At 31.3% G+C, this 19,823-nt stretch overlaps 1 pseudogene across 1 annotated transcript in view; it reads left to right on the top strand.

The window, feature by feature from the left end:
• Positions 1 to 19,823, top strand: part of LOC149539034 (pentatricopeptide repeat-containing protein At1g08070, chloroplastic-like) — a 52,966-nt pseudogene that overhangs the window by 25,014 nt on the left and 8,129 nt on the right. The window lies entirely within an intron of this gene.

Genomic DNA, 19,823 nt, shown 5'->3' with positions numbered 1-19,823 from the left:
GCATAGAGGATAAGAAGAAGGCATCTTTAATAATATGGAAAAAAATTTGTAGGCCTAAAGAAGTAGGGGGGCTAGGAATTAAAAATCTAGATTGGCAAAATGAAGCATTAGGTGTAAAACAAGTCTAGAGAATGTATCAAGAAAGAGACAACAAATGGGCTAGAATTTTGTAAAATAAATATATGAATGCATCAGATAGCACATCATTATTAAGAACTAGGAACCCCCCCAAAGGTTTTGTAGCATGGATTTTTATAATAAAATGCCTCCCCTTGATTGTGAAACATGGGATATAAGTAGAGGAGACAAAGCCCTATTCTAGGAAGACTCTTGGAATGGGCACCCCACTCTTGATTAATTGGATATCCAAGGTAGAGGATTATAGCCAACATGATCCCTCTAATGAAGAAGCCCCATAGAAATGGAAATCCTTAGAAAATAGAGGTCTCAACCCTGCTGACTAGGAGATACTAGAAGCTATTCTTAGAGAGCGTCCATTCAACTATTACAACAAGGAGGGCAAGCTTATCTGGATAGTTTCCAAAGACAAAATTTACAAGGTAAAGGAGGGATGTAATCAAATAATAAATTCACAAAGATGGGAAGTAATAAAAATTCATGTAAATCTTTTTTGGGACCCAACAAGTCTACCCAAAGCAGGCATCTTTCTATGGGAAACCTCTCAAAATTGAATCCTAACAACAGATAGAATCAAGAAAATAGGATTTGAAGGCCCTTCGAGATGCATCCTCTGAAAAGAAAACTTAGAAACTACAAAGCATCTCTTGTACCAATACAAATATGCTAAGGAATGCTAGGAATGGCTTAAACTCAAACTGAATTGGTCAGCCCCACACCCAAGGATGTGGCAAGATCACCTAATAGGGTGGCCAAAATAATTAATAAGAAGGTATACAAAAAACTCTGGAACATCACTCCAATAATTCTAGCATGGGAGATATGGAAGAAAAGAAATAGACAAATCTTTAGTGATGAAGAACTTAATATATTATCTCTTGTTAACAAGATTGAAGCAAGTATTATAGAAGTTATAAATTGTGATCTCAAAAAAACTTCAAAAGAAGAAGGTTCCTTCTCAGAATGAGATGTAGAAAATAAAAAAGAACTGGAAACACCTAATTAATCCACCTATCATCTATAAAAACAAGAATAGAATAGCCAAAAAAAATGCAAATGGGAACCCCCACCTAAAGGATGGAAGAAATTTAAGTTTGATGGAGCCTCTATAGGTAACTCGAGAGTAGTAGGAATAGGGTGTATAATTAGGGAAGAATCCAAAAATTAGCTCATGAAATGAGATAAGCCCTTGGGAATAGTCTCAAATAATATGGCAAATTTAGAAGCAATACATGAAGGGATAAAACAAAGTATAAACTTAAAAATCAAGAAGATTATAATCGAATGAGATTCACAGATCATCCTTAATGTGCTTAGAAAAGGGAAGACCCCTAATTGGATATTAAATTCAAAACTAGAAAAAAAACTATCTGGCTTTTGGATAAATTTGAAGAAGGTTTACAAAGATATATAGAGAAGGTAATATAGAAGCAAACCTATTAGCTAACAAAAGAACGGATAGAGAAAATATTAAATTGATTAATTAAATTTAGTTTGCTGAAGTAATCTTGACATTTAGACTTCTATAGCATTCCCCTTGACACTAGGTTATATGATTATCCGCATTAGGTGTGAATTCTGCTCCGATTTTTTAGCTTATGTGGTTTCATCACTTTGACTACTTGTGATCTTTGGCACTCCTTCTTGTTATCCTTCGTGTTGCATGAATCATTACCCGGTAGTATTGTGATTGCATCATCACCTGATTCTTTTTAGATCTTTCTTGACTTTGTTGAAGCCTCTATAAATTTGTGTTGGACCTTTTATCTTTGCATTTTTTCATAAGAGCGTAGTTTTTTCTAGGGCAGGTGTCAACATGGATACTAATATTAGTCTGTTTCATGCTATTGAAGTCTGAACTATGGCCTTTCGAGGTAATGTGAAGCCTAAGAGATGGACTTATTTGCTCAAACCCATAGACGATATGAGTAGGGTAGCCATTTGTAGGGTTTTAGGAAAAGACATCTTTAATTATGACTTTTCATGGCATATTAATAGTGACATTATAGGTATTTGGATTGGATGCCTAGTTAGGGCCAAAGTTGAGAAATGGGATATTATCTGGCTCAACTATAACATATTTGATCCTATTTGGTTGGTAGGTCTAGAATAGGTGGTCTTTAGCATTGATGAGAAGCTCAAAATCCCTTTTCTAGAAGCTTACATGGCTCACCCACCAGGGATTTTTGAGCTTGCTATTGTTCCTAGGCACCCCACAATGGTTATCCAGGATAATATCCTCTTTTTTTGTGAATGGCCTAGGATGGAAGCCAGTGTTTAGTTTCTACTACGCTAGAGAGGTATTGTAGAGGATCTTGCCAAGGATTGGATCTTGAATTACCTGAATGCCTTTGATCCATACATTCATCCAAGAGTGGACTTTTTAGACTTGGAAGCCGTGGAGTTCTACCTTCCTAATTTAGATAAGTTGAGAAGAGCCAAAAGCACTTATCAGTTCCTCCTGGGCCTCGAGCCAAATATATTGGGGAAGCTTCTAAAATCATCATTGTCTTTTGGAAGGAGGATGTCGGTGCGTAGCTAGGATTGTTGGCCTAGTTCTGGCAGCTTTTTTGGTGTTCATGATGCTTTTGCGATCATGGTGGCTCTTTCTCCCTTTCTATGTTGGGGCTTTTGGGTGGTTTTTTCTGTCAGCTTGTCAGGTTATATTCTTCTAAGGCTTTTTGGTTGGACAATGGTGCCCTTTCTTATTATATTCTTTGTTTCTAGGTTTTATGCATTTTACCCTAGGTAGTTTTTTGGTTACTTCAATGTAATGGGTAGCTTATGTGCTTGTTGGACTATTGTATATATTTCCAATGTATATATATCATATCATGAATATATATCTTACATTTTCTCATCCCTGTTGTTGTCTTCTATGTTTCATTAGTGTTCTTGGGCTTGGCCCCTCTTGGTGGTTTGTCCTATTGCTTCAATTTTGGGACTTTTCTCTTGCTCTTCTCTAAATTCATTCCTTTTCATGTGTTTATGGCTCTGTGTTTTTGTTTATGGTTGGTTTAGAAGCTTAATGTATCATGGTTACAAGGTAGGCATAGGCTCAGCAAGCTTTAACTTTGATTACAAGGTTTCTTAATATCAAAAGAGGGAAACAACATATTAGACATAGTTGTTTAAAACTTATTTAGAGATTGTTAAGCTACAACTTTAAGGCATAAGCTATATAGGAAGACTATACTTACAAATTCATCCTATAATTTGTAATCTTAACCATTAGTTAAGCATAGGAACTCAAAGGATCTCAAGGGTTATCAAATACAAGGAATATTTTATAGATTACTAACATCACTCATTACATAGCACCACAAAAAGTTAATGGTAATCCAATAATCTAATCAAATAAGCCTCAAAAGTTAGTAAGAGAGAAGAATGTTACTAGAAATAGCATAGCAGATATAAGATAAGAATATATTTATAATCATAATGTTAAACACAATTGGCAAATTTCATTAGTATAGAGCAGGATACTTATTGTTTGTCTCTTATGCCAAATATTAGATAGTTTGAATTTATGTAATTAACTAATAATTATACTATGCACTAACTATTAATGTGGAGTTTTGAAGTGTGGTAAAAATGGCATAGGAAGGAAAGGGCAACATATTTAAAGGGTTCTGTTTTGCAGAGCCTTCCAAGTGTGTTGTTTGGTTTCTTTTACTCCTCCCTAGGTTATTATTTGTCTCCTTAACTTTGGCAACTAATCCCCAATTAGAAGCTAGTCATGTTTGGTCATGCAAATGTAGGACAGATCTTTACTTTATGGTAAAAAATTTGATTCATAAGTCTGATATCTTGTCTATCCTCGAGCATGTTGTTCCATTTTCCTTGGAAGTTTCTTTGTCATATATTGATACATCAAATTTGTATAAATTTGTAAGAAATAACTTATATTTACATTAGGGTGTGCCCTTTTTAAATATGTATAATATAGGACTTCTGTCTTGGGCCAGACTAGAGGTTTTCTTACTCTGTTCTTTCCTACCAATGCCTCTTTGAATGGAGAACTCTATAAACTCTTTTTTATTCATCTAATATAATACAAGGCTTCGGTGATTTACTGATCAAATTTTTAAATTTATTTATTACTTTATTTTAATTACCTTATCTACAAGAATTTATTATTATATAATATTGATGCGAAAGTTTAAACAAATATCCTATTAATGCCCGTCTGGGCTGAGTAACTATATTGTATCTTTTATATTTAATTAATATAATATACATGACTTAGACTGTTTATTGATAAAAAAAGAAAGCTTAAACAAATATTTTTAAAATTAAAGTCTATTATACAATAATTAATTTGTTAAATTTAATGGTATAAATATGATAATATATTGATTTAGTGAAAATTGTTAAACATAATTGATAAGATTTTAAATTTTTTTTTAAATGAATAAGTTTATTTTAACTAATATGCATTCTTCTTTGTGAAAGAATAAGTTTATGTACACTATTTGAGATTAGATTTTTAGTTTTTTTTTAAAATAAATGTTATCATCTTCAAAAAGTGATTTTCTATAAAATTATAATACAATAATGATAACTTAAAAGATTGCATGCAAATTTTTAAACTATAAAATCAATTAGTCATTAACATCAAAATAAACAATAATTTAAATATTAGTTTATTTGTATTACCTTATCTACATGAATTTATTATACAATGTGATTGTTGTTAAAGTTTAGACACATATTTTTAAATTCTAATGTGTATTATAATTAATTAATTTATTAAATTTAATAGAATAAATATTATATTATATTAATTTAGTAAAATTTATTAATAAAATTGATAATAATTCTTTTTTAAGTTATATTGCAAGCTAATAGACATTCTTAATTGTGAAAGGACAGGTTTCCATTTTTTATAAATAAATATTTTTCTTTAGTTAAATAATTACAAATTAGGCAAGAGCCTACAACACAATGGTAAATTGTGAACCTCTTAAATGGGAGTTCTTGGGTTCAAAACTACTCAAGCTTAACTAATAATCATAATAACAAATCACAAAAAGTAATAATAATTAACCTTGACTTTGGCCTCTTATTGATAAAAAATGACAAATTGAATATTAATTAAGTCATCAACATAAAAATATATAATTTATATACATATGTATATTTCTTTTTAAAATTTTATTATACAAGAATAAAATTGATTAAATGTAAGAATATAAATATAATATGTTAACTTGATGAAAATAAAAGTTGTTTATGTTGATAAGATTTTTTAAATTTTTTTTTAAACAAAGTCTCATTTTATACTAATAAGATTCTCTTTTAAAAATAATATGTTTTAATTTTATATCAACAAATGTTTTTTCCTATAAGTTTCTACACAATTATTAAAAAGAATGACAATCAATAAATATCAATTATGATTAATAATTTTCATTAAATTAATATATTATTATTATATTATTACAATTCAATTAACGAGCTATTTATTGAGATCAAAATGTATTCGATGATGAAAAAAAATATTAATTTGATACAAATCACTTTGAATTATTTATAACAAAAAATATTCTATACATTTTTTTAAAATAAACTACAAACTTTTTTAATGGGCATTTGTATTTGACCTGACCAACAATGGACCAATAGGCAAATGTTTCTCAAGAAAAGAAATAAAGAAGTAGTACTAATGAAAAATAATAGTACTGGAAAAGGTTACATGATGTAGGCCATGCATGGCATAGAGGCATCAACATCCAACCCACGAATTTGTGGTTGGATAGCCACTACCCATGTCCTAGTTCATCTACAAGTTGTCATGTCAGCACGATGCCTTTAAACTGTCGATCAAAATTTAGTCATTGTCTTCAAGTTGGTTGGGTGGGTCCCACGCACAAATAAACTCCTCTTTGACATAAAGCAAATTAGTTTGGACACTTAGCGTGTTAGTGTTGAGACATGATGCCATGTGGCACACACTTCAAGTCAAGACAAGGTGGAGAAACTATACCTAGAAAAAGGTCACTTTGTCATGATTGACATGATACATGGCAGACGGTCACTTTGTTGTGATCAACATAGTAGATCACCATATTATTCACGTCAATCTCGACATGTGGTAGGTGATAAAGTGACAAGGCGATTAGGTGGACAATTTTGACGGTGACACATAACACATGTTTCAAGGTGATAATATGGCTAAGCTAGATAGGTGGCACAATGTCGTTATTTTGTTGATGACATAGTGATCCTGAGATGGCATCACAATATAATGATAAGTAGCCATGTGGTGGAACAAGCCTAGTGTACAAACCCACCAATTAGAAGGTGCCACTTGGCATTGACATGGTAGGTGATGTGGGACATATGGACCAATATTACACTACCACGTGGCAGTTAACATGGGTTTGACCAAGTTGAAAATTGGAGGGAAATTAAAATAATAAAGTATTGACAATCTCATATGTGAAGTTGAACATGCATTCCAAGAAAAGGGAAATATTTAAATGTCAAAGGTAAAAGTTGAATATTAAATGGAATAAAGAGAGGGGCCCACATGTGAAGCAAGTATGGCTAATTAGGATAAAGGTGAATATTAAATTTGAAAGATTTGATTGCCAAATTAAAAATGAAGCTTTTAAATAAAGGAGCTTCTATTATAAAGTCTCATACTTTCTAATAAAGTGATTTTTTTTACATGAAGAATGGATTGTTCATCCATTTATGGTCAACAACTTCAAATGAGAACCAAATGCATGATTTTTGCCCGAACCTAGGCATATCATATATCAACGAAAAGGTCTCAAGACAAGCTATCCATTTTTGTAGTCCAAATAAGTGTAGGTGTTAGTGGTAAAAAGTTATGCACTATTTTTTTTCACTAGGATTTTTCTCTAAATTTTGTTCCTTCCTAATTGTTTGTTGTTGACACATGACAATTAGACACATCATTTGGCATTATTTTAGCATTACATGCATTTGGTGGGACTTTTAGTAGAGATTTTGGTAGAAGATTTGGTTTTCTTCTAAAGGGGGCTTCTCATCATTTTAATGGGATACTTGCAAGTTTGTTTGGCCAAATGATGAGATTTGATTCAGTTTTTAGTTAAGGAGATTAATGGAAATAAATTCTTGTTTCAGATCTCTCCTGTGTGTTTCTTAATTTTATTTCAAGTGGATGAACCAAGGGTTTATCCCACTTGTTGTCTTGTTGTAAGATATGCACATTTTGTTTATGCTTTGATTATGCTTTGATTCAAAAAATCAATTAAATTCTTAATAGGAGTTGCAAATAAATCAAGCTTGCACAAGGATTTTGATAAGAAGGTTGATTGAAGATAGTTGATATGGGAATGTTGCAAATCATTATTTCTTATATCTAAGCTATTTGACAAAGTTTGATATGCTATGTGAGGGGTTTCATAACTCAATTTCCCAAATGTTGTTAAGGCACTGATCTTAGCTGAGAGATTTCATGTTCTTGCTATTTTATATATGTTTCTTGCTAAAATCATCTTAAATCAAAATCATATTCCTTTTCATGTTTGTAGAGCTGAAAGAAGAACCTCACTTAGCTTGTGAATCTCTAGGTTATGTAACTAGCCACTGCATATCTATTGCATTGAATAAGTATAGAAGAATTATGATGAATATATGTTGAGATGAGGGGGAGAAGGGGAAGCGGGGTTGGATGAGGGAGATGGAGAGAGATGATGTAGAGATTTAGGAGGAGAATGATTAGGGATTAGAATAGAAAAAGATTTGTGTGTGTGTGTGTGTTAGAGAGAGATGATGTTACAAAGAGAGGGATAGAGAGATGGTAATTATGGGGAATTGATAGTGATGGGGAAGGAGGAAATATATGAGGTGAAGAGAGAATTAGAGGGTGATGGGGAAGGAAGTAGAGATATAACTTTCTATCTATCACATAATCTCTATACTAAGTAAAATCCTCAATGGAATTATAATCTTTAAAAGAACCTAGCACAAAGTGACCTATATCAATTATTAAATGCTAAGCCAAATTTAATCATAAGCTTACACCTAATGAAATGCTAACCTAGAATGCTTTGAATCAAATAGAACTCTACCCTTAGCACTAAACCAAATTGAATACTAATTATAAACCTAATTAAACCTAAACTTACACTAATAAAAAGAATAGTAAACATAAACCAAAATCAAACTATTTCCCTAAACCTAATTGAATAACAAAGTGTTCACTAAACCAAGTTAAACACTAATTGAATAAGTAATTTAATGTAAAACCATAAGTGTCATTCTATAGGTAATCCTATAAAAATATAATTCTAAATATAATCTAGACACTAACACAAATCCAAAGTGTGACTTAATTCCTAGGACTTACCCTCTCGCTGCTACTATATATATATATATATATATATATATATATATTAGCATTGAGATATCAAGGCTTTAATTTACTTTAACAAACAAAATACACCTATTTTAACCATAAGACACCTATTTTCAAAACTTTAGCCTAATTTGGAAAATGAGACAACAAAGCGAGTTCTCAATCTTTGACTTGAACGCATTGCATTAATGCATTAGATTAGTTAGGTTACAATAATAGAATAGAAGTCTGAAATTTATAGATGGCAGTTGTTATACAGCCACAAAAATTTTCATGGCTGGATGCCCATGCCATACCATCACCCATGAGCCTTGACATAGCATTTAACTTGTCTAAACATTTCTCCTCGGTTCTTGTTTTCAGAACCTGTTGAAGTCAACTAGGAGTGCATTACTTCATTACTGTGCCACAAAAGTTATGATATTGGATTTGACAGGAAATACAAATTAGTGTTATATAAATTATTATTTAGTATTATACGAATTATTATTGATAGATTTTAGTAATTAAATTAAATTCTTAGATTTTTTATGTCAATATTGCATTTCATATAATGAAAAATATTTAAAATTTGATTGAATAATATTTGTTTTAATGATTGTGTGAGTATGGACTTTGTGATTTAGATAATAAAAAAAAATATTTATTAATTGATTAGAAATGTAAGAAAAAATATGATTTAAGTATAATGTTGATTAGTTAACTATATTGATATTTGAATAATAGAAAGAAGAACAATAAATCATGTTGTTTGAATATTTAAAATTGATAATATGATATTTAAAATGAAATAGTGAAGATATATAAGAAAAAAGATTAATTTTCTATTAGTGAATGGTTAAATAATTTTAGGAGTAATAAAAGATTTTGAGGATTTTGAGACTTGACATTGATATGGATAAATTGACATATTTATTTTTAGGTAAGGTGAATTGAGATTACTATTTTTTATTATCTAAGTTGTAATATTGTAAATCTAAAGATATGAATTTTTAATAATATTTATTAAATATATAAAATATAATTAATATAAAATAATTATATATTTCATTTAATAAAAATAAATAAATTTATAATAAAATATATAATATAATTTGAATAATTGAAAGAATAGTTTGAAAGATAAAAAATTAGTGTAACATTGTTATTGGGGTAGTCATGATCTGGAAAGGGAGAAAATGGGTCTAATTTTCGAGATGATGGGGGACGGCTAGGGGATGACGACAAGGAGAGGATACGGTAGGGAGTGGTGTTATATAGATATAGAACATGTAATACTAGTTATGAAATGATGTTTTAGTTGAACATACCAAATTAAAATACTTGAACATAGCAAAATTGCAACATGAACAAGAACCATTGAACATTCAATATAGCAGCATATTACATACCCAATAGTAACAATCAAAATTCAAAATTCAAATAGAACTTCAAATACCCATCCTAGCGGCAACATGGTTGTGAAATTACGGAGGTGGGGGTACTTGGGACAGGGAAGTCTCGGAGACAGGTACTTCAAAGTTTATGAGGGAGGTGAGTCACCCTGTTACACTGAAAATATATAAATCATTACCAACTATAGTTTGACTATTCAGTGTTGTTTAGCTTTCTAGAATACTTATAATAAAATTAAGAAAAAAATAAAATTTTGAAATGATCGAAAATGAATGTTTATAATTTTTAAAATATTTTAAATTTATATTTTTAAAATAATTTTAAAATATATATTCATAACACTTTAATAATAAATGTCGATTTGGATTTGAATTCAAAACTTTGACTATCTTTACTCTTTATTAATGTGTACAAACTTGATTGTAAAAAATATTATAAATAATTTAAGTGTATGTTATTATAGAATATTTATGATTATTATTTTTTAAATAATTTTTTAAAAGAGTGTGAATGCTTTGTAATTTTAATATATATTTTTAATATAAATTTTATTTTTTTGTTTCAATTTAAAAATATAATTTAATATTATAATTTTTTTAAATTATTTATATGAAATGTTGAGGGGATGTTAATTTATCAAAAAAATTATAAAACTTTAACTTTTTCAAAAGATAAAAACTTCAAATGAAATCTTATTTTAAAACATTCAAATAATAAATATTAACTCATAAAAAATACATTTATTTTTTATTTTATTTTTAACAACTTATAATACAAATTCTCATTTAATTATGTTGAAGACATTCCTTTTCTGAGGTCTAAAAACATCATTTTAAAATCAATGCTCAATATTCATTAATATAGAATGCAAGATGATTGAAGTAATCTCAATCGTTAATATCAAAACATGAAAATAGGCATGTCAAATATGCAATTCTTGACAAGTGTAGTCCTTTGGAATATTTTATTACATTTGTCGTTGAGTGTGAATAGGAAAGTCCAATTTGAGATTCTTTTCTCATTGCATAACAAGTGTACTCCTTTCCAAATTTTTAATACATTTCTCCTTCTTGTTGTTTGCATCTTGTTAAGGTGAATTTAGCTTCCTCCATCGTCAATCAAATAAGTACCCTAATTTTCTCGCCCCTGCAGCAAGTTTCATCACTTGCCATTTAATTCAGGCTCTGCCATGGTGACTCAGAACAGTCTCACCATAAACCCTCCACATCTTCCTACATATGGGATAGGCTTCAAATTTACCCCAATTTACGTTTACACCCTTTAAATCCTTCTATTTGTTACCTCCTCTTCCTCAGACTATGATTGCAATTTCCAACTATTCATTGCTTTCTCTTTGTTGATTACATTTCATTCGGTAAAGAATAAGGAATCTAAAGGAGAGGACTTTGAAAGCTAAGAGATAGGCACTTCAAGAAGCTCAAATGGCAAGAGAAGTTGCTACAAAGGTGACAGGTATTCATACTATTCTCAATTTGGTCAGATTGATTTACAACCATCTTAGATTGTAATATTATTGTTGCTCAAATTTTTTACATTAGTGTTTAAGTCTACCAATTTTGAGATATTGCTTGAGTCTAGTGGGCTAGATTTGCAGTAAATATCATTTCATTAGGATTTATATCTGCGGTGTTTTCCCTTCTCTGATGAAAACTTGAAATCTTTAGGTCCCTCGATCACTTCTCCTTCCTGGCTAGGTTTGTTCCTTCTTTTGCATTCAAACCTCTACCCTTAATTATGGGTGCTGACACCATCATTCAAAGGACGATTGGTCTTATCCTCCTGCATTTTCCTGCATGTGAGACACATTTGTTAACTTCCCCAATTTTTTGAGAGCACACTTCAAAGAGTTTCATTTGACTTAGGTTTGGAAGTCCCACAATTGTATGTAGTAATGAATATTAATGTTTTAATTTCTTGTTCATTGATTTCTTGTGATTGCGTAGATTACATTTGGTAACGAATTACTTTTGCCCTCTTTATTTATGTTTGTTTGCTTGATTTTTGTTTATTGGATTCAAGAAAAATGAAAATATTTATTGTTTATGGAAATTTTATTAATTTTTAAAATAGTTTTGGTGAAATTTTTAGATTCTTGGATTTTTTCAACTTCACCCTATAATGTTTTTCCTGTATAATAGAAAGGGTTTCAGAACACACTGTTTGGGGATTAGAAAGTTCAAACATATTGTCTTGTGGATATTTCTATGGCTAAATCAAAGGAGAAAAGACATTGTAATCATTGGAACATTTGGTCTATAACAAATTAAGTATTCCAATATATTATGCTCCTTGTGCCAATAAGACTGATGTCACCATAAAAGTGGTCCTTGTATTGCCAAAATGGACGATTGGTTGTGGAAAAATATGTGTTCTTACTTGGTCACCTCTTCTCTAATATGGCTTTTAAAAATGTCTTTACATATGCGATTGAATATGGTTTGTCAAAACAATAAGAAAGTGAGAAAGTAAAATAATAAATATATAATATATACTAATTCTATGATAAAAAACATTAAATTTAAATATCACGATATTTACTTGCAAATTTTATTTTATTTTTTAGCACTAACTTTAAAAAAATTTGGCAGAGGATAAAGATACTCTCCTTCTAAGTAATTTCATACTATTTATTTTCAGTTTACTTTTATACAAATGAATGAAAAAGTAAATACTTATAATAAAAAATAATTAAAATTTTAAATGTATTGTGCATTATTTCTCAAATATTATTAAAAAGTCTTTCTACATTTAAGTTTTTATACATCGAGTATTTTTTTATTTTATTTTTGTTACTTGATTGAAATATCTAAAGGTGAACACCCAGAAAAAAATTGTAAATTGTGACATAATTATTTTCATTAACTTTACAATTTTTGAAAGAAAAGTAGGGAAAATGAGTATCGTGGGGCTACTTGTGGTATCCTTGGTTGGACAACTTATATTGTCATTAAATGCAATTTTTTTTTTTTGAAATTAAAAGCGACCAAAAACAAGAGGATTGGCCCTTACAACCAAAATGTTGGTAACTAGCACATCACCAACAAGAACCAATAAAGAACATTATTGAAACAAAAGAAAACTAAGAAGTAATTTAACCACACTATTTCTACCCAAACTTCTAACCAACATACTACTATGAATAGAAACAACTAAACTATAGTAGAAGTCCATAGAGTTAACTATACTACTAAAGTTCACAAAAAAATTGTTGGTACAATCAGGCCAACCCAAGTTTGAGTAATAGCTAGATACCAGCAAACCAAGTAATAACATAATAACATAAAACAACTAGGATCCAATGATCCTTTAAAACTATAGACTTATTTCTCAAATTTTTTCTTTCCCTTCCTAGCCAAAAGAACCTGGGCCCAATCATCAGCAAGAAACTTAAAGAGAAGCTTATGATCCTCCATGTCTATCCCTATTTCTTCTTTCTCCTGTGCTAGCAATTGGAGGGTGGTGGTAGCAACATGAGTGACCTTTAGGGAAAATTTAGAGAAGGTAGAGAATCCTTCCTCTAAAACATTAACCCTTTGATTCAGCTGGGCAATCACCTTTGTTTGCTTCTAAACCTTCTCTTTGTTTTCAATTCTCGCCTTTTTAGCTTCCTCTTTAGCCTTTTCCACCTGGTTATCAACCTGCAAGACCTTTGGGTTAGTATAAACCTTGGCTTTTTCCTTGACTGGGGAGGAAATGGTAATGGGGGAGGTATCAACTTTGTTACTATCTTCATAGAAGGTAATGGGTTGTAGGGTGAAGCTAGCAGAAACATGAGTAGTCTCTGTAGTGATGGCATTTCTAGCTAACACCTGAGTGTTCCCTACAGACATATGGGTGTTATCAACAAAATTGTTGGTACAATTCTCACTCTTTTCTACCTCCTCTTTCTCTTTTTCTCTCTTTGAGTCAGAGTTATTCTCCCTTTCATTTTTCTCAGAGCTCTCCTCCTCCACCTCTTCAACCCTAAATCTATTAGATTTTTGCTTATGCCTTGCTTAGGATTTGGAAAGTCTACCTAACCTTCACCTACCCTTTCCACATCCCTCCTCCTCTGAGCCCTCCTCTTCCACCTCCACCGATTTTTCTACTTTAATCTTTTTACTACCCTTATGTTTGACAACCACTTCATCTTTCTTCTTTTTCTTATTTTCACGGCTAGGGGAAGGTCACGAGGTATGAATTTTGGTACCAGTGCTGGTACTCAGGGGAGAACTCTAGTGGTGGCACTGGTTATCAACCACCACAACCCTTGGGGGCAAAGGGCAAGATGGAATTGGTATAGGAAAAAAAATTAGGCCTTGGTGAATAATGGTAAAGTTATGCCCTTTGTTCCTCTTCTCCCTAACATCACTGACCGTATCCTCTAGAGAATGTAGCAGAAAAAATGGGATAGAAATAAAAACCCTATTTCTAAAATGATTCAAGAAGGGAAAGTGGTAATAGTAGTAAACACCAAACTTGCCCTCCAATGTAATGTATTTCATGAGCACTAGGCAGACATCGTCCCACAGAGCTGGCAGCTTATCCCTCTTAAATCCTCCTTTGTAGCACACTGGCTCTTCTCCCTCCGTGAAAAAACTCCTCATACTGGCCTCATTTGTAGTTTTAGTGACCTTTCTCCATTTTCTTCCTTTCATAGATAGCCCAGTGGCCATGGCAATTACTTCCTCATTTACTTGGAAGGTAATGCCATTTATGGTTACCTTGCGGTTGTTCCACCCATTAACGAATTTCAGGGCACAATTCTCATCATACCTTGTCATCACTTGCATGTAAGGCAAAAATCCCCCTTCCTTTAAAAAGAACTAGGTTGCCATCCTATCTTTGAAATTCTCAATTTTTGTAGGCTCCAGCCTATTCAAATCTCCACCCATTTCTTCTCATCTTTTTTCTGATTCCCCCACGTCAATGATGCACATCTGAACCTCCTTTCTCCAATATCACTACTAATATTTTTAGCTCTGTACCTCTCTGCGAAGAGCGAAATAGTTATACAAGCCCATTTTTGAGACACTTCAAAATCCCATGTGAATTCATTATGAGAATCGTGCATGTTTAACATCATAATTTTTACACCCCTAAAATCTGACACTTTGAATAATGTTATTATTCATACTTTCAAAGAGGAAGTAATTTGAATTCCACAATAAGTTACCATAATGACGAAATGACACTCTCCTTAATTCACATCCCTTCATTTTACCATTTGTACGGCCACTTCTTCTCCTCATTTCACCAAAACTTTTATTAAATTTAGTGAATTTCAAATTTCTATAGAAGAAATTGCCAAATTTGGCCCCAGCCTTAAATTTTGTAGTCATAATTAATTAATACTCCCCCCTCTTTCCTTATGAATCAAGGACATAATGTCCTCGTTTAGATTTTCCATATTTCTCTAGCACGTGACTGTCATTAATTCAAAACCCATGGCCGTCGCCACATCTGCCACGTTATTTCAATAATTCATTTGGAGTCCCCTTCTATAGTTATTTCCTTAACTTGCATTTCACTAATCAGCTGAAGACCCCAAAGCAAAGCCATAGCTTCAGCCAAATTCTAACTTCCACCCCGCACCTTCCCAGAGTAGATTAACAATGCTTCACCATTCCCATTTCTCAGCACTCCACCCACAGATCCTATACCCCCTCTAGTAGCCCCATCAAAATTTAGTTTGAATTGTGTTAGGGTTGGTGGTTTCCATCTCATTTGTTGTCTCTTTAACACTTTTGAGTTATCAAAAATATATAAATCCTCTTGAATACCCCATTTTTTAGCAATCTGATCTTCTTGCCTACCTAGTTCTTCCTTTAGTAACTTACATTTGGCTACCCTTAAATTTTCCTTCAACAATTTCTCCATGATTCCCATAACCACCTCCCCAAGTTTTTCCACCTCCCTAAATATTATGTTGTTTCTCTCTTTCCATATATGCCAGCAAATATATGGTGGAACAATTCTCCATAGAAAAACCAATTTTGGGTGGTCGAAGGGACAGCTCCAATTCTCCACAAATTGATAGAGGTTGTCCTTCAAAACCTAATTTAGACCAAATTTCTCCCACACCATAGCCCAAATCTTCAAGGCATATTGACATACAAGGAACAGGTGAGAGATACTCTCCTCCTTTTCTTTACAAAGACAACATCGATTTGTGATAGAAAACCCCCTTCTTTTCAGATTGTCAAGAGTTAAAATTTTACCATGTTGAATAGTCCACTAGAAAAAAATAATTTAGGGAGAAGATTACTAATCCAAACTTTACCCCATAATGGTGGGCAAGAGTCCTTACTAAAGAGATGTTTGTAGGCCGATTTGACTGTAAATTGGCCACTAGAAGTTAAGTCCCAAACTTTAGTATACTCTTGGATCAGAATTGGGGGTCTTTGTGCTCCTAATATCATTTCTAATTCTTTAATAAGTTGAATATCCTCTTGGGTGTAAGTGTATTTACATAGTTTCTTCCATTTCCTCCCTTAGTCAATATAGTCCTCCACCTTCCTTCCCATGTCTTCTTTTAGTAACTCCATTAGTCTTTTAAATTTGTTGTAAACCAGCGGTTTCCCCCCCCCCATCCAATTATCCTCCTAGAATCTGATATACGCCCATTCCCCACAATCCACCTTGTCCCTTCCCTTAGTAAGCTTCTACTCTTAACAATATTCATCTAGATTTTGGAACCTCCCGAAAGATCATTATTGAAGAGATTCCAAGTAAAGGGAGAATTTGACAAATATTTAGCTTTCATTATATTACCCCAATCTGTATTATCTTCTCCCAGTCTCCAACCTATCTTTCTAAGGAGTGCTTTATTCAAATCCCGAAGTCTTATAACTACCAACCCCCCTTTCTCTGTTAGCTTACACACCCCATCCCAATTAACTAAACTCAATTTGTTCTTCTCCTCTGTCCCTGACCAAAGGAAATTCCTCTGTATTCTCTCAATTCTGTCTGTCATATTTTGGTTAATTTTAAAAAGGGACAAGAAGTAAATTGGAATGCCCTGTAGAGCCACTGAGAGCAATTGTAATTTACCAGCATTGCTTAAAATTTTCTCTTTCCATCCTACTAGCTTCTTTTGAATTCTTTCCACTATAGTATTCTAGAAGTCATTAGTCACCTCCTTAGTGGTTAATGGTAGGCCAAGATAAGTATCCGAGAGGTTGGCAAACTGACAACCTAAAATGTTTCTTATCTTCCTTTGTAATGAGGCATCAGTATTAAAAAAATAGATCTTACTTTTATAGTAATTAACTTGCTGGCCTGAACTTTCTTCACAATTACGAAGGACAGTCTTCCAGGTTTCAACTTCCATAACCGAAGATTCTCCAAAGAGGAAAGTATCATCAACAAATTGTTGTAGCACTTCAGTATGAGCTGTAGTAGTAGGCTTAACCCCTTTAACACATCCTATATTAACCAGTTTGGTGAAAGACCTCCCCAATACCTCAGCAATTATAATAAAAAGGCAGGGCGATAGTGGGTCATGTTCATGTCTTAGTTCTTTTTCCACTCCAAAATTGCCCCAGGGGGAGCCATTTAAAACAATAGAAAACTAAATCGATCCTTGCATCATCTTAATTAAGTTTATAACTTTGTCATTGAACCCCACTTGTTCGAGCACATCCTAGAGGACGTCCCACTTCACCTTATCATAGGCCTTGGAGATATCTAACTTGAAGGCCATTCTAGGTCTTTTATTTATTTTTCCATAGAATGAATAATCTCATGTGTGGTTTTTGCTGCATCCAGGATTTGTCTTCCCGAAACAAATCCCTTATGTGGAGTACCAATAATTTTTTCTAGAAATGGTTTTATCTTGTTGACTAGAACTTTGCCAATTTTTTTGTTGCAAATGAAGATATTTAAAATAAAAAACCAAGTCACCCAAAAAGTGTCCTCATGCCTTGGTACATTGCATGGCATCAGGGACAAGGCTAATTGAGCTTTTGGGTCTTTTAAGATCCCTCTCATTGCTTGTACTAAACTGTTGTTTTTTTCTTGGGCTTTTGATTGATGGTACCTCAATTTCTCTTTTATCCTCTACTCCTTGTGTGAAGGAGACAAGAGCATCTTTTGGCAGGATCTTTAGTTGACTCAATTGGTTTAAATATTTGTTTGAAATTATATTTGAGAGATCTTTAGTTGGCTCAATTGGTTTAAATATTTGTTTGAAATTATATTTGAAAAGTATGTGTTTAACATATGAAATTTTAGTTTTCCTAGTGTAGAGTTAACATTTTATTTCCATAGATTTAATAGACAATTGAATGTGCTTCAAATTTTAAAATTGTTCGACTGATATTTCCCATTACGCATTTCATATATGCAATTATGTTTGATTTAGTTTTTTTTTAAAATGTCTTAATTTATAATTAAAATAATTCTTAGAATAATTACTCTTATTTTAAAAAAATGATAATTATCTGCTATTAAATAGATGTATACAGTCACTTTGTTTTTTTTTTTTGAATGAGCTTTAATTTATAAAACTTGTGACTTTGAATTAAAAATTTACAAATAAATTGGATTTTATTTTAGAGCATTGTTTTTTGTTTCATTTTCCAATTAATACAAATATGTTATTGTATGCAACGGGTCTAAATCTAGAGGGTTATGAAGACAACAAACATTGCACATTAAAAATTGGTTTAGTTTTCAAAAGCTATATGAAGGTTTTTACGAGAACTGATCGATCTTAGTTACTATAAAATTTTATTATTTGTTAAAATAATATCATTAAATAGATTTTGACAATTTTTTATATACATGCAAATTAATTTCATCATTTTTCTTTGTAGTCTTAGATTATGTAATTCTTATTCTCTATATTTTTATTGCAACCTTAAGTGCAATCGCTAGTTTTATTATTGTAAAAGATTACACATACAAAAAATAGCATTGATCGAGGTAAGTTATGGATGATGACATAGTATGTATGGCATGGGCATCCAGCCACAACAAATGCCCTTAAATACATTTTTTTTAAAATATGCTTTCTTATTTAAGATAAGAAGGAATTTTTGTCAATTTATTCATACTATTACCCTCCAAGAAAATTTATTTAAGCTATAGCGGCAAGCTTTTGTGCTTGCAATAATGAGCCAAGAAGTGTTTACTTTAAGTAAATAAAATTTAATTTTGTAATAAATCAAATAAATAATATTTATTTATTTAATTTATTATATATTAATAAATTATCATTTTAAAAATAATCTCATAAAAATCTATTATGAAAAATTAATAAGAAAAAAATATGAAGAAAAAAAAAACACGTATATAGTGGAACAAAAAATATAAACTAAAATAATTTTAAAAACAAAAAACTAAATTAAGGGAAGTCATGCTTCACCTCTCTTAGCATCACCTAGATTCAATGACTGCTAAGTGTTGTATTTATTGTCATGAGAGATGGATTCTTGTAAATCACTACTTATTGACTCAAAAACTACATAGTTAAACACAATTTAACTTGCAATGGAAACATATCTCCTACTTAAACTAAACTTTAAAAAATATTTATTAAAACTAAAAACTGAACTCATTTAAAGTCTATTAATAGTTTTTATTTTTATTTTTTATTGGTAAATAGTCGAAGCTTAGATTAATTATTGTTATTCGTTATAATTAATTATTTTTATGTGTTAAACGAATTCAAACTCAAGAACCTTCCACATGGGAGGCTCACAAATTACCATTGTGTTGTAGGCTCTTGCCTAAGTCTATTAATAGACTTAAATATATGAATAAAATAATTATTTTAAACATCTCTAAAAATTAATATGAGAAATATTAAAAAAAATATAGTGAAAAAATAGAAACTTACAAAAATTTCAATCAATTTAAAAATCATAATTAAATCAAAAGAAAGCAAAAGAAAGCAAAATATGAGTTTAAAGTGGAGATAACAACTAAT

Source organism: Cupressus sempervirens, chromosome 9, assembly GCF_028749045.1.
Source record: "Cupressus sempervirens isolate cs-2001-9-10 chromosome 9, ASM2874904v1, whole genome shotgun sequence".
In the NCBI taxonomy this organism is placed as follows: domain Eukaryota; kingdom Viridiplantae; phylum Streptophyta; class Pinopsida; order Cupressales; family Cupressaceae; genus Cupressus; species Cupressus sempervirens.
Note: the sequence above shows the minus strand (reverse complement) of the source record. Positions and strands in the feature narration are given on the sequence as shown.